Source organism: Rutilus rutilus, assembly GCF_951802725.1.
Source record: "Rutilus rutilus genome assembly, chromosome: 1".
Taxonomy (NCBI): domain Eukaryota; kingdom Metazoa; phylum Chordata; class Actinopteri; order Cypriniformes; family Leuciscidae; genus Rutilus; species Rutilus rutilus.
Genome location: NC_140209.1, coordinates 3974500 through 3990784, shown reverse-complemented (window position 1 = coordinate 3990784; position 16285 = coordinate 3974500).

Here is a 16285-nt window from a genome sequence, read left to right as displayed (position 1 = left end):
CTTTTTTTTTTTTCATGTGACAATTAAAAAGTCACACTTTAAATGCACTTTGCATGCTTTCATCATATGCACTGAATGGGTGAACAAAACTGTATTAAACTGTTATTGTATTAAATGTAGGCTATGAAGATGTTTTTAAGTTTACACAAACGTATTGGTAATAAACTTTTTCCCAGACTGAGAAATCATGGCTTATGAAAAGTGCATTTAAAGTAAGACTTTTTAAATGTCACATGATTTCAGCTCAGTAATCCTCCTCAGTTTCGCGGAGAGTCGGAAACATACGGCGAAATCTTGCTTTGCCTACTTTTCACACCGATCGGCTGTCACTCGCATTTTTTCGCTTGATATTTGCATAAATTTGCATAAAAACTGCCCACCCTTTTTGATGCTCTCGGCTGCTCTCAACGTTTTCACCTGTCCGCTGTCAATCCCACAATGCACTGCGCGAGCATGAAGCTCGACTTCCATAGGAATGATTTGAAAACGCTTGCTCCGCTACGTGCCAGTGGACGGCGCTATAACCCCTCCGCTTTGGTGTGTGTCTGTTGTGAGTGTGTTTAATATGTTTTTTCAACACACACACAGTACAATCATCAGTAATGCACGTGATTACATTTAGAAATACACAAGCTTTGTTTCCAAATGCACCAAGTAAAGATTTCCTTTCAATTGTATAAACCTTTATAAAACCAGCCAATATAATCACAATGACCACATCCAAAATAAAATATTTAACATATATATAACAACTGCAACGCCTCTAATTTGTAAACAAAAGGATTGCGCACTAAATCCAGCATAAACTCCGGCACAATTTGCATATTTTTAAACTCTCAAGACAGACGTCACATCCCGAACCTCACAGCAATTGGCTGCCGACCGCGTTTTTCGCTTGATATCTGCATAAAGTCGAGAACCGCCCAACCTTTTGACGCTCTCAACACTTTCCCCGGTCCTCTGTCAATCCCACAATGCACTGCACGAGCATGAAGCTCAACTTCCATAGGAATTAATTGAAAACGCTCGCTCCGCTCCGTGCCAGTGGCTCGCACCGTTAGGGAAGAGAGACCGCTCATGGCAGGTTAGACGAGCTGTTTCTCTCCGTCCAGCTCCCGTGAGCCTTCCATTCCTCCCTGACCTCCGCGCTGAGCTCGAGAAGGCATGGAAGAACCCTGTAGTGTCCCTGTCACTACACTGGGGCATTAGGACCCACACAGACCACAGGGTGAGCGCCCCCTGCTGGCCTCACTAACACCTCTTCCAGCAGAAACCTGGTTTTCCCAGGAGTCTCCCATCCAGGTACTGACTAGACTTCAGTGGGCTTCAGTGGTAGACCAGTCTTGAGCTACAGGGTGATATGGCTGCTAAATAAAAGTATTCATTTATTTTATTAAAGATAAAAAACAGTCTAATGAAAAATCTAATGAATCTAATGAAAATCATTGTCATGATAGTAAAATGTCACAAAATCGAAACAGTCCTGAATACAGGTTTCAGTTTCTTTATTTTTCCTTCTTCATGCCGCCGCGATTGGCACAAATGTGTCAGGCAGTGTGGACGGTGGCAGTGGAGAGACACCTATAGGTGAACCTGGCGGACACTGAGGAGAAAGAGAAGGGCTTTGATGCCCTGGTCTCGCCATCTGAACTTTTTTGGCACCTCCTTTGTATACCACGCGATCTGAGTCTGCGCCCATCATCTGGCGCCGGGCTTGGCAGGGAGTTCACCCTTTCAGGCTGTAAGAGTATGGCAGGCCCCTTATACATCAAGGCCTCTGCTCTTCAAGTCACAGGTTGAGCTTTCATTTCACCACTGTGGAAGATTATAGGGACCTCACTCCCTATAGAAGGGGAAATTTCTCAAAGACTTTTCAAAGATAAAAATAAAGGGGGCAATTTGACTGTGGCCCTGGAGCTCCTATTGGTTAGGGAAGGTTATCGTGACGCCCTGACCATGAGCCTCCTCTAAGCTAGAGTCGGGTTATGAGCTTCTGATATGGTGGGTAGCAGTAGAACGAAACACATCACATGTAGAGAGTAGTTTGGCCTCCTCTTCATTAGGGAGTTATTTTTCTAGCCGTCGTTCATCTGAGCTCCAGATAGTTGATAAGGCAAGCGTTCAAGAGTCAAGTCAAGTCATCTTCATTTATACAGGGCTTTTGACAATGTAGATTGTTTTAAAGCAGCTTTACAGAGATAGTAGGAGATTACAGTAACAGAGATTGTTTTTTCTTTACAGCAGCTCTAGAATAAAGTTATTGTCCAGCTAAAGTTAGTTTTTGATTTATTCACTTTCATTGCAGAGATCATTAGTTATTAGCTTAGGGGCCACTAACACGACACCGTTCTCACTGAAAACAGAAAACTTTTAATACGTTCTGGCCGCTCATTTGCACGACAGCAGTGTTTGGTGGCTCAAGAATGCAAACTTTGCGGAGGGACTTTGACAAGTCTTGATATCATTCAGCGTGAGTGAGTGGGCTTCCTCTCGGCCGAGAGTTATCCTGGAAAATGAGCCGCTGCTCTACTGAGCTCCAGGCAAAGATCACGGTTCAAGCGTATGGCCTTCAGAGAGGTAGACCACCCTCGGTTGAGTGAAGGGGCTTCCTCTCGCTAAAGAGAGTAAAGGGCCGTATGCTGAAGCCTCCGCTCCCGAGAGCTCCAGATAGATCATGACCTCGAGTGCGGTCCTCTGTGGCACAGCTGGATAATCACCCTGTGGTGAGCGTGTCGGCTTCCTCCATTTCAGAGAGTCAGTGTGTTGAAGTCTGAGTTCCAGGTAGATGATGCTTTCAGGTCCAGGCCTGTGGTAAGGCCATCTTAATAATGTCCCTGTAGTGAGGGAAGTTGGCTTTCTATTGAGCTCATTGAGGCATGATAGCAGTGAGGGCAGTGGCCACAGGGACTGACAGTCTAGTGTGTGACCAGAAGGGGTGAAAGGTTTTGGCTTTCCTGCTTGAAACTGCCAGTATTGTGCTGTAGTCTCAGCCATTATTGTGGCATGTGCTCCCCTCAGCGTGGCAGTGTGGGAAATGTGTGACGCAGCGCGAGCTCCATTTCAAAAGGTAACGTCTCGGGTTACAACTGTAACACGACTGTAACCCTTGTTCCTTGAGAACGGGGAACGAGACAACGCGTCTTCAGACGAGAAGACACACACAATTCCCACGCAACACAAGCATATACGCCCCCTAGTGGTAACTCTGGAAGTGCTAGAATGAACTCAATCTACTACATAAACTTTACATTCACTTTTGATAGATAAAGTGGATTGAACGTAATGAAATTTATGCAGATGAGAATGAATTTATTGAAAGTGGAAAACAGGATCTTGTGTCTTTATCAGATCTTCTGCCCCAAGCTGTCTATAGAGGGAATGATGGATAGATGAACAACTGTCCTCCTCCTCCATAAACCAGTGTTTGATCTGTTTCTGACACTTTATGAACCCGATTCTGTTTTCAGAGGTCCAAATAATGCCCATATTACAGAAATATACAGTTCAATAACACAAATCATGCAGTTAGCTAACATGAATTAATTTACAGAAGAAACAATGAGTGATCATTCTTTTTTTGATGTTTTTAAATGATCACATGCCAAAGTTAGAAACATCCCGAGGTAGAAACAGAAAAGCAAACTCAGAGAACTCTCCACTATTTCTCATACCACTATTCCTTTAGTAATTGTCACTTTTGTATTTGTCATTCACCTCTTGCTCCTGTCGTCTTAGGCTTACTAAACACAACCCGGGTATTAATTGGTCGGAGAATCATGGAGCTCTTATTGTTCTGCCCATTGTCTTGTGTCTGCCTTGTCCCCTGTCTCTTCTCCCCATGTGTTGCCGGAGGAGCCTGTGGATCTATCTCGGGTCTTCAGTCGCTCCCGAGCAAAGTACTTTACGAAGTTGGACCTCCGCAACGCCTACCATTTGGTTCGGATCAGGAAGGGGGATTAATGGAAGATGGCATTTAACACTCCCACAGGAAATTTTGAATATAGAGTTCTTTGGCCTTACTAATGCCCCACACTCTAAGAAATATCTCAGATTCAGATTCAGAATCACTTTATTAGCCATTTGCAGTGGAAAAAATGTGCAAGGAGCTCAAAGTGCAATGTCAACACATAATTAAGCCACATAAAAGCTTAGAGTAAAATGCTGTACAATAAAAGTCCATACAAAAATTTAAAGTGCCTAGTTTAAAGTGCTTTGTTTAAAGTGATCACAGCTTGTGGAAAGAAACTGTTTAAATGGCGATCAGTAGAACACTTGACAGAGCGATACCTTCTCCCTGAGGGAAGCATCTCAAAAAAGGCCCCTGCAGGATGGCCTGAGGCATCATTGGCAAGTTGTAAAGCTCGGTTCAAGAGTCTAGCTTTATATATGGCCTCCAGGAGTGGCAAAGTGCAGCCAATGGTCCTGCTGGCTGAGCGAACCACTTTGTTCAAAGCCGCCTTCTCTTTCAGAGTGAGATTACCAAACCACACAGTAATACAACTGGTTAGGACACTCTCAATTACACAGTAATAAAAGTTCAAAAGAATCTTAGTATTTTGAGTAAACTCTCGAAGCCTACGTAAAAAGAAGAGGTGCTGTCTCGCTTTCTTAGCAATGCTAGTCGTATTAGAGCTCCAATTCAAGTCATGAGAAAGAGTCACACCCAAGAATTTACATTTCTCAACAATCTGCACATCAGAATCATGGATAGTAATAGGCAACTGATTCCTGTTGTGACAAAAATCAATAACAAGTTCACACGTTTTTGAAGTGTTCAAAAGCAAGTTATTTTCTTTACTCCATTGAACAACATTCTCCACCTCCTCGCGATAATGAGATTCATCGTTTGAATTAATCAGCCCAATGATAGTTGTATTATCGGCATATTTGATTATCACATTATTATCATGAGATGCTACGAGGTCATGAGTATACAATGTGAACAGGAGGGGGGCTCAAAATACACCCCTGCGGTGAACCAGTACAGCTCATCAGAAATACAACCATTCATTTTGACCCTTTGTGGTCGACAAGTGAGGAAATTTAAAATCCATTTACAAATGGCATCATCAAGTCCAAGACATTTCAGTTTATGGATGAGCTTTGTTGGGACCATTGAATTAAAAGCTGAACTGTAGTCTATGAATAGCATTCTAGCATATGATTTATGTACATCAAGATGCTTGTAGACAGAGTTCAAAGCAAAGGAAATGGCGTCCTCAACACTTCTGTTTTTTCCTATATGCACATTGTAGTGGGTCCACAGACACAGGGATTTGATCTCTAATAAAGTCCAACACCAACCACTCAAAGGTTTTCATCAGGACAGATGTCAGGGCCACTGGCCGATAATCATTCAGACACGTCACAGGTGTCTTCTTGGGCACTGGAATTAAGATTGATCTTTTAAAGCTAACTGGAACAGTGCACTTCCTAAGTGACATGTTGAAAAGATCTGTCAGAACAGGAGCGAGTTGTTTGGAGCACAGTTTAAGGACACGAGGAGGAATACAATCCGGTCCAGGGGCCTTCCTAACCTTCGTCCTGGACAAGACCCTCTGGACATCCTCCTGAGTGATGGTAAAGCTCTGCACATTACAAGCAGGAAAAACAACAGGTTCAACATTTTCAATTTTAAGACGACAATAAAAACTCATTTAATTCGTTTGGCAAAGATGGGTCAATATTAGTGATGGATCCTCCTTTAGGTTTCCAAGCGGTGATAGAATTTAACCCTTGCCACATACGTTGTGGGTCCCCCTCCATGAAATGTCCCTCTATCTTAGCTCCATAGGCTCGTTTAGCGGCTTTAATGGACCTCTGCAAAGAATATCTGGACAGCTTATAAGCAGCAGCGTTACCAGATTTAAAAGCCACGGCCCGCTGTTGTATTTTCCTATTCACATCCGCATTGTACCACGGGTTCTGACTAGCGTGCCGATTTATTACCTTTTTTGGAACACAGCAATCAATGTAAAAGTCAATAAACCCAGTCACTGCATCACAATACTCATCCAAGTTTTCTAAATGGAACACAGACCAATCAGTAGCATCAAGGCATCCCTGTAGTTTCACTTCACTTTCCTTCGTCCAGCACTGAACGATACATGATGAAGGTTTTGATTGTTTACTCCTCTGTATATATGTAGGAAGGAGTAGCGCAGAGGAGTGATCTGATTTTCCAAAAGCTGGTCTGAGGCTGGATTGGTAAGCAGATTTTACGTTACTGTAACAGTGATCCAGGATGTGTGCTCCCCTAGTTGGATGTTTAACATGCTGATAGTAGTTGGGAAAGGCAGTTTTAAAGTTACATTTATTAAAATCACCAACTACTATAGCCACAGCATTAGCATGGGAGTTCTCAAATTTGTGTACAATGTCACTTAATTCACTCAAGGCAACAGAAGTGTCCGCCCGCGGATGTATGTAAACTCCACACAGGAACATCACAGAGAACTCCCGTGAGAGATAAAAGGGGCGGCATTTCACAATGACTACGTTTACATGCAGCCAATAACCCGTTCAAAACCGGGATATTAGCAATAACCCGGTCGCGCACGGCCATGTAAACACCGGCAAAAACCCGGATATGCTCATATCCCGGTTTTTAAAAACCCGGACATTACCCCTGGGGTACCCCTTTTCTAACCCGAATATTTGGTCATGTAAACGCGTATCGGCATATCCCCATCAAAAGGAACATTGATTTGTGTTCTGCGCATGTTCTATTCGCAAGGAATCTTGGTCTTTTGAGTAGAGACGGCGCATACAGAAACCCGCGTGCAGTATACCGGAAGTAAACAAGAAGTAGAGGTTAACATGGCGAGACGCAGCACAGCAACACACTTTTGGAGCGAGAAGGAAAGCGCAAACAAAGGCGATCGCTATCTGCCCCGAACTATTCATTATCCGCATGCTGCTGCTGTTGTTGTTGTCTTTGGATACAGGAAGAAGAATTGGAAATGACGCATATTGCGTCTTAAGGTTGTCCGTACGTCCTGACGCTAACTGTGCGTCTCCGTTTACATCGGGATATTCCCAACTGATTACAAATTCCATGTATACAGGAGTAACTCTCTCTGCTCACGCATGTAAACGGGTTATTCCGAATGTTTCAGAAACCCAAATAGTGACCCTAACCCGACCATAACCCGGATATTGGCTGCATGTAAACGTAGTCAATAAGACATTCCCAAGTTAGCGTTGCAAGTTTTGTTCACGATGACACAATCCGTGCACCAAAGTTCGTTAATTAAAAAACACACACCTCCACCCTTCGATTTCCCGGTGCGCTCTTTCACCCTGTCCGAGCGGTGGACAGAGAAGCCCGGTGGCTGGAAAGAAGAATCCGGAACGCCGCTGTGTAGCCACGTCTCTGTCAGGCAGAACACGGAGCAGTCCCGGGCCTTGCGCTGGGTCTTGATGCGGCTCAGCAGGTCGTCCGTCTTGTTCGGCAATGACTGGACATTCGCCAGGTAGGTGGACGGCAGCGGGATCCTCAACTGGCGGCTGCGTAGCTTCACAAGCAGCCCCTCTCGCTTCCCTCGGTGTCTGCGCTTCCGCCGCTGATAGCCTGTAGCGTCCCCGCTCAGGGGCTCAGGTGTATGGCGTGTGTGGCGATGCCTCCGCCCCGTCTCCTCGCTCTGCTCCCGACCTCCGTAGCCTGACTCCTGGCCTCGCTCACCTCGAGTGGGGCACGCAACGAAATCAGCGCACCTCAGTCCAGTATTGACAGATGACAGTCCACAAACTTCCTCACGAATCCTCAAAAGTGTCTGGCGACCATAGCTTAAAGTGGCAAGGGCATCAAAGACGAAAACAAACATAAAACAGACAGCACACAGGAGAGCTCTTGCTTATGGCGCCCTGCCTCGGCTCCATCACTGTTTATTAACAGTTGAATTACTGTATATTTTTACAGAAATTGTCCATAGAACATAATTTACGGGTGTATTTCTGTTTATTTACGTTTCGAATTGCATTATGGGACTTTGATCTCTGCTGCAACTGCCGGACGTTTTAAGAAGAACGTCAATAAAGAATTTGCAACGTTCTGCCTTTCAGCGGTAAGTAATTTTTTTTGGAAAAATGTACGTTATTTAAGTGACTGTTTTATTTGCAGTGTTATAAATGTTATATTGTCTGGGTTCATCGTGTGTATACCATTTTGCATTTCCATGGCTATTGCTAACTTTAACGTTAACTAACTTAACGTTCGTGAGCTGCTGTTATTAACCAGCGCTTGGTTAGGGAGATTAAAGAGCTGTTATTTCTCAGAAGATTTAAAACTGACCAGGTTTGTGTAAGTTGTTTTTTGTAATATTAGGTCAGAGCAAATTATCACCCCTTATTGATCATGTCCCGCTTCTCCATTCTTTGTGGCAGTGGCCATAGAAGTTAACGCTAGTGTTTTCTTGGTATTGTAAGCTGCAAATGTTAACTGTTAAATGTTCAGTCGTGGTTAAGACAGTGTTAGTTAACGTTAACGTGTTGATGTGCGACATCAGTGGTGTCTTTTTGGGGGCTTCCCAAAGTTCCCTTGGCCTTTTGAATTAAAATAGCCCCACATCATCACATAGCCTTCACCATACCTAGAGATTGGCATGGAGTACTTTCCATAAGATCATCTCTCAATGCAAATCAAACCAGCTATTAGGCTAACTTAAATAAAACCATGCCAATCTCTAGGTATGGTGAAGGCTATGTGATGATGTGGGGCTATTTTAATTCCAAAGGCCAAGGGAACTTTATCAGGATGCATAGTATCCTGGATCCATGAAGTAACTGGCCTTTAAAAATAAAAATCTGCCTGCCTCTATGGGAATTTAACATAGGGGAGTCCAGACTTATGCACCCTGTATTTTAAGGAAGAACATTTATTTATTTATGATACATTATTCATTCACAAAGAAAATTGGTGTCCTTAAAGGTTGGATTTTTCCTAATTTTTTTAATCAAGGCATTAAATTCAATTTCCAAAAGATGATTTTTTATTCCTCTTTTTAGTCAACTTTAGCATGGGTGTCTAAACGTATGCATAGCACTGTATCTACCTACCCCTATGCTGTATACATTATTGCAAAACAAAATAGATTTAGCACGAGACTGCTTCAATTACTGGCATGATGTCCATAACTTGTAGTTTAGCTCTGATAAAGTTACAAAAAGTTTTGTAAAATGTTTTTGGTTTAGTTTTCTTTTTTGATTCATTGTCTTATTTGTTTGTTTTTATAGAAATGTAACATTTATTTGTATAAAAGCAATCAAACAAATAGTAAAAAACAAACAAACATATCAATGTGTGTTGTGTTGTCATATGCCAGATCAAGTAACTAAGTGACATTTAGGAATCACCAATATGGTGTGCCTGACCCCTAGTGGATTTATGGAGGTGATGCAGCTAAAAGTCTCTCAGAAAGCTAATTTTTTTATATTTTGACCTAAAATCTTTAACACAACTTGGTTAGAATTAAGGCTGAAACCTATATTAATTTTTTTTTTTTTTTTTATAAATAAATTAGCAGGGTAAATTAGCAGTTAAGGGGTTAAATTAGATTAACGATGAGGGAGGGGGACAGAATCGGCGATTAGTTGTACATTAATCTGTTTCCTACCGGGTGTCGATCCTGACGTTATTATTTAGAGTATTTACAGGGTACACCGCAGGGTCTTAAAAGTCTTAAAAAAGTCTTAAATTTCATATTCTAAAAATAAGGCCTTAAAAGTATTAAATTACATTTACAAAGTATTAAATTTCGTTTACAAAGGTCTTACAGTTTTTCTTGTCCTTTCGTAGGATTAAATAAATGCCGTAACGTCATAAATAAATATTTTGTGTGTGTGTGATTTTACAATTTACTCCGTTTAGTGTGACTATTATACGGCAGTACAGGTGACGTTACGGTTTACGTCAGTGTTTAGCTGAACGCTCTGGACTGTGGAGTGTTCGCGGTGCACGAGCTCTGGCATCCAAGCTCTGGAGCCATTCAGTCAGTTGTTGGGAAACAGCAGAGCTGGAAGACCCGGGGCGAGTTACTGGTCAGTGAACAGTTACAACAACAACAACAACAACAGAGAGACAGTTGTGTATGAGACGAGGACGGTGTATGTGTGTCGACGTTGCGCCGCTGTTGTAGAGTAACGTTATGTGAATGGCAGGGTTGGGGAGTAACGGAATACATGTAACGGCGTTATGTAATCAGGATACAAAAATCCAGTAACTATAATCCGTTACAGTTACGTCAAAAAAAGTAGTAATCAGATTATAGTTACATTTTGAAAAAAGGGGGAATACTATCAGGATTACAATGGTTTCATTTGAAACTAAATAAATAAGTATTTTGGCATAATAACACTATATTAAGCGCTGCTTGATTATACAGTAGTTCCTGGTTCTGTTGCCAGTAATGACTCACGTGTGCCACGCGCTGGTGCATGTGCAAATAACAGCTTTCTACAATCTCCTCAGACGCAGATTGAATCAGTGCTGCTAGTAGAAACGATGCTGCCTGCGGGTAAAATCGCTTTTAATTCATGGAAATTCCGCTGCTATTTTGTAGAAATTAGGAGAGTCGCTTTTTTAGTACCCAAAATGTCCTTTCTTAATCTTTTATCACGTAACGGGATGTTCGCTGTCTAGGTAACGTAGGGAAACTCCCACTGCCAACGCCACAAGTTCAGTCAGGCAAATTAAGAAAGATCACGGCTTTAGTCAACATGTAGGCCTATTTTAAAATAAACTAATATGTAGATTGTGTAAAAATTTTAAATGTTGTGTTTTTATTTTTTAGTTAAAAATTAGTTAAAAATAAAACAAAATAATCTGTAATACCATACATTAGCCACTAGATGTCTGTATAGCCCTTTACATAAATATATATTCAGGCCTGTGTGTATATTTTGCAAATATTGTGCACTGGACCAAATTCTTAATAAATAAAAGTTTATTTTTATTTATTTTTTAATAATATTTCTTCTTGCTTGACTATTTATATACGTGACCTTGAAGTAATCCAAAAGTAATCAGTTACATTACTTTCATATTATAGTACTTGGATTACGTTACTGAATACTTTTTTTATGAAGTAATTTGTAACTGTAACGGAATACATTTTTAAAGTAACCCTCCCAAGCCTGGTGAATGGAAACATCAAACTAACGCACATTAAACTTACATTGTGTATGTACTTTTCGTTTGTAGATGAACTACTACCAGTGCAGACAGATGACTCCCTAAAAGCCCCGCAGCCTTGCTTACCAACCTGTGCACCTGCTTTCTACTGGTACTTCTATGAAATACCATGAGGATTTTTTTTGTGTGTGTGAAAAGAACTACTAGTGCCAAATATGATGTTTCATTGTGGTATCTGTGAGTTTATCAGTGCCTCAGTTTCGGAGTACGTAAAGCACGTCAGGACCCATAGAAACATTAGCCGGGCATTTTTTCCTTGTGGCTTTCCAGACTGTGGAAGAAGCTTTTCCTCTTATAATTCTTTAAATGTGCACTTGTCCAGAATTCACCGTGACGGGAGAAAGCAGTCTTTTAATCGTCATATATCTGTGCAGTTAAAGTGTTCTTGGGAGTTTTGTGGCAAAGAGTGTGGAAGCATAAACTGTCTTGTATCCCACCTTAAGTGTCACTTGCAAGAGGGTCTTGAAGTGACATGTCCTTACAGTGGATGTGCAAAGACTTCCAAAGTCAGATCCTCTTTTACATCCCATTTATCAAGATGTATGTGATGTTACACATATTGCTCAAAGTCAAATCAGTGAGACAACCAGGGCTTGACAACTTTTTTGCTCACTAGCCAATGTGGCTAGTGGTTTTCCAGAGTTACTAGCCACACAGCATTTTTACTAGCCACATTTTTGTTGTTGTGAAATTACCTGATAAAAGTTGACTATGGCGTGCTAAAATTTACTTGAACTAGATTTACCACCCTTATAAATGTAAACCACTGTGCACACCCAAATCAGGGATAGGACACATCTGTCCTGGAGGGCCGTTGTCCTGCAGAGTTTCGCTCATAGGACAGTTTTGCATGTTAAAATATTATATGGTTTGATTTTTGAGTATGTGAGACAATTTGATTTAGTCTTCCCTGTTTCTGAGAAGATCTCAGTGATCGGCAGCCGTCGACTGATCAGCCCTGCAAACCTGCTGGTGGACCGTGGAACATGCACTCATCCCAGATAAACATAACTTATCTTGTAAATAGTTGTAAAAAGTACTGAAAGTAAAAATGTATAGGCCTAGAACAATTTATTTTGTAGCAAATGTATAAATTAATTGACATGACAAAAATAAATGTACTAAATAATGTACTAATAATAGTAAATTCGAAGCCTCGAAACAATATGGCCCATTTGGTTCGACTGTTTCATTGCTTCACGAAGCCTCGATCTGCCCACCACTAGATGCTGCAACATGCCCTCACCGCACTGTAGTGACTGCAGAACAGTAGTGATGTGACATTTGAACCGAGGCGTCGGAGCGTGTGTGGAGAAAAAGTGGGCGTGCCAGATGAAGCCGCGATTCGAGGCTTGTGTTGTTAACGTGAAAATCACGTGACTAACGACAAACGAGGCCTCGGTTTGTGTGGATACGTCATCGGTTCGGTCCGAGTGTCGCTTCCGGATAAAAGGCGGTTCGAAACTCGCGCCACCTTGTGGGTGTTGCAGGAGTAGCAGAAGCAGTTGTAGTGTCAGAGAGTTAGATAATATCGTTGTCATTGTCGTTATTGTGTCATATGTGAGGGCTGTATATTATTACATTATCAGGTTAGAATAGTTATAGTATATTATTATAGGCCTAGATATATTATAGTCTTGTTATATTCATTAGATAAGATTATTTGGATTGCTCTGGATTTTTGCATCTGGACTGGACTGCTTTTTGATTTGGATTGCCCTTTTGGATTTGTTTGCTTTATGTGACTCTTCCTTTTTCCTGGTAATGGAGCCAGCAAGAAAGAGGGAATCCTCCCCTGTCTGGGATCAACAGAAGCACCAGTGTCCTCATTTATACCAGCTGGCATTTTTACGTTCCCCTGCATCCCCTGTTCCTTGTGAAAGGATCCAAGGCTGGAGAGATTTTGTCCAAGAAGAGGAATCGTCTAAACCCCAACACACTTGAAATAATTCTGTTTCTCAATAAAAAAATCTATTGTAATCCTTCCTTCCGGACTATTCTGTTGCAGTTTACTTTAATCTGTTATCTATAATCTGCTAAATTAATAAATGTACTTTATTACACTCCCTCTAACATAAGCACTGCACTCAACACAGTGTCACTGTTGTTGTTCATACTGTCACTATCCAAACAATTTATGAATAATTAATTAACTGTGTGTGTGACTCTGCACAAGTAAATTCAGACAGAGAAAGATACTTTATATTATACACAGTAATGGACAAATGTCTGATCATGTCTTTTTATTATTGCAAATGAAAGGTTACAGACATCAACAGTGAGTACAAAATAAATAAATATTTTTATTTATAAAAATATTTTTATAAAATATACATTTAAATATAAATATACAAATAAATATAAATATGTATTTGTATATTTACATTACAAATAAATATTTTTATTTATAAAAATATTTTTATAAAATATACATTTAAATATAAATATACAAATAAATATAAATATGTATTTGTATATTTACATTACAAATAAATATTTTTATTTATAAAAGTATTTTTATAAAATATAAAAAAAATTATATAAAAAAAATATTTTTTATAAAATGAGGGAGGGAGGCGACACTGGTTCAGAATGAATTAATTTGTCTGCTATTTCTTTGCACAGTAGCTAGGTGTCACTAGTGAGCAATGCTGAATGAAGCTTCGAGTAATGAACCTTTGGCTGAAGCAATGGGCTGCGAGGTCTCAGTGGTTCAGGACGCCTCATTTTGCCATCACTACAGAACAGGCTTTGGGTTACACACCAAAATTACACAGCAAAATAAAATCACATACCACTTTACACCCATCCACATAGGCTACCTGAGATTGGACAAATAAGTGACCCGAACTACACGACTCCATCAGAAAAAGGGAAAGCAAGAGGGTAACCAGAAATGGCTAAATGCAAGCTCCGCTACTTGTGCGTCTTGCTTTTATTATAAGTGCAATCATGATAATGATTAACCAGCCGGTATCTGACACAGCTGAGTCTATGGAGAAATTATTCCCATTCTCCACCAGGGGGAGTAATGGAGGAAAATACCCAATCTGCTGCACGTAGTAAGCTTTGTGGTACGTGTTGTCATCACCACCATCATCACGATACCTCTGACAGATTTGCTTTGTATTCTGACTCATTCCTTCTGTTTTTTTTTTTTTTTTGTATTGGTAGAAAAACTCACTACACTCATTAAAGTCACGGACCACTTTTGCCTGAGCACAACACAGGTGAGCAGACCCAGAGCAAACATGGTGTGGCGCTGGCCTCGTGTTATAGAGACACCAGAAGCACAGCTGCTTTAGGTACACATGCGGTTATGGGTGTGACTGAATTAACAAATGAGGAATATGATGGGGCCTTCACTTCACCATGCTTATGGGACTATTTTTAGAGCATGAACAAAAACACTGATTTACTGTGAAACAAACAGAGAACTTTCAAACGCAGCTCAGAAACATATAGCAAATGCACAGTTTGCGATTTCCACTTCAGTTTTCTAACACGTGATGTTTCACTTCTGCATCTGGAGCGAGAAGCATGTTTATTAAAGTCAGCGCAAAGGATTATTAGGAACCCCATACTAATACTGTGTTTGACCCCCTTTCGCCTTCAGAACTGCCTTAATTATACGTGGCATTGATTCAACAAGGTGCTGAAAGCATTCTTTAGAAATGTTGGCCCATATTGATAGGATAGCATCTTGCAGTTGAGGGAGATTTGTGGGATGCACATCCAGGGCACGAAGCTCCCGTTCCACCACATCCCAAAGATGCTCTATTGGGTTGAGATCTGGTGACTGTGGGGGCCATTTTAGTACAGTGAACTCATTGTCATGTTCAAGAAACCAATTTGAAATGATTCGAGCTTTGTGACATGGTGCATTATCCTGCTGGAAGTAGCCATCAGAGGATGGGTACATGGTGGTCATAAAGGGATGGACATGGTCAGAAACAATGCTCAGGTAGGCCGTGGCATTTAAACGATGCCCAATTGGCACTAAGGGGCCTAAAGTGTGCCAAGAAAACATCCCCCACACCATTACACCACCACCACCAGCCTGCACAGTGGTAACAAGGCATGATGGATCCATGTTCTCATTCTGTTTACGCCAAATTCTGACTCTACCATCTGAATGTCTCAACAGAAATCGAGACTCATCAGACCAGGCAACATTTTTACAGTCTTCAACTGTCCAATTTTGGTGAGCTCGTGCAAATTGTAGCCTCTTTTTCCTATTTGTAGTGGAGATGAGTGGTACCCGGTGGGGTCTTCTGCTGTTGTAGCCCATCCGCCTCAAGGTTGTGCGTGTTGTGGCTTCACAAATGCTTTGCTGCATACCTCGGTTGTAACGAGTGGTTATTTCAGTCAAAGTTGCTCTTCTATCAGCTTGAATCAGTCGGCCCATTCTCCTCTGACCTCTAGCATCAACAAGGCATTTTCGCCCACAGGACTGCCGCATACTGGATGTTTTTCCCTTTTTGGGGCGGCAGTGGCTCAGTGGTTCATTTAGGTTGTCTACAAACTGAAAGGTTGGTGGTTCAATCCCTGGTTCCACCTGACCAAGTGTCGAGGTGTCCATGAGCAAGACACCTAACCCCAGCTGCTCCCGACGAGCTGGATGGCGCCTTGCATGGCTGACACCGCCGTCGGTGTATGAATGAGTGAGTGAATGGGTGAATGTGAGGCTATGTAAAGCACTTTGGTGGCCATAGGTCTGTGAAAGCGCTATATAAATGCAGTCCATTTTCACACCATTCTTTGTAAACCCTAGAAATGGTTGTGCGTGAAAATCCCAGTAACTGAGCAGATTGTGAAATACTCAGACCGGCCCGTCTGGCACCAACAACCATGCCACGCTCAAAATTGCTTAAATCACCTTTCTTTCCCATTCTGACATTCAGTTTGGAGTTCAGGAGATTGTCTTGACCAGGACCACACCCCTAAATGCATTGAAGCAACTGCCATGTGATTGGTTGATTAGATAATTGCATTAATGAGAAATTGAACAGGTGTTCCTAATAATCCTTTAGGTGAGTGTATAGCTAGGCTAATTTACTTTCATAATTACTAGCATACTTACTAATAGGTAAA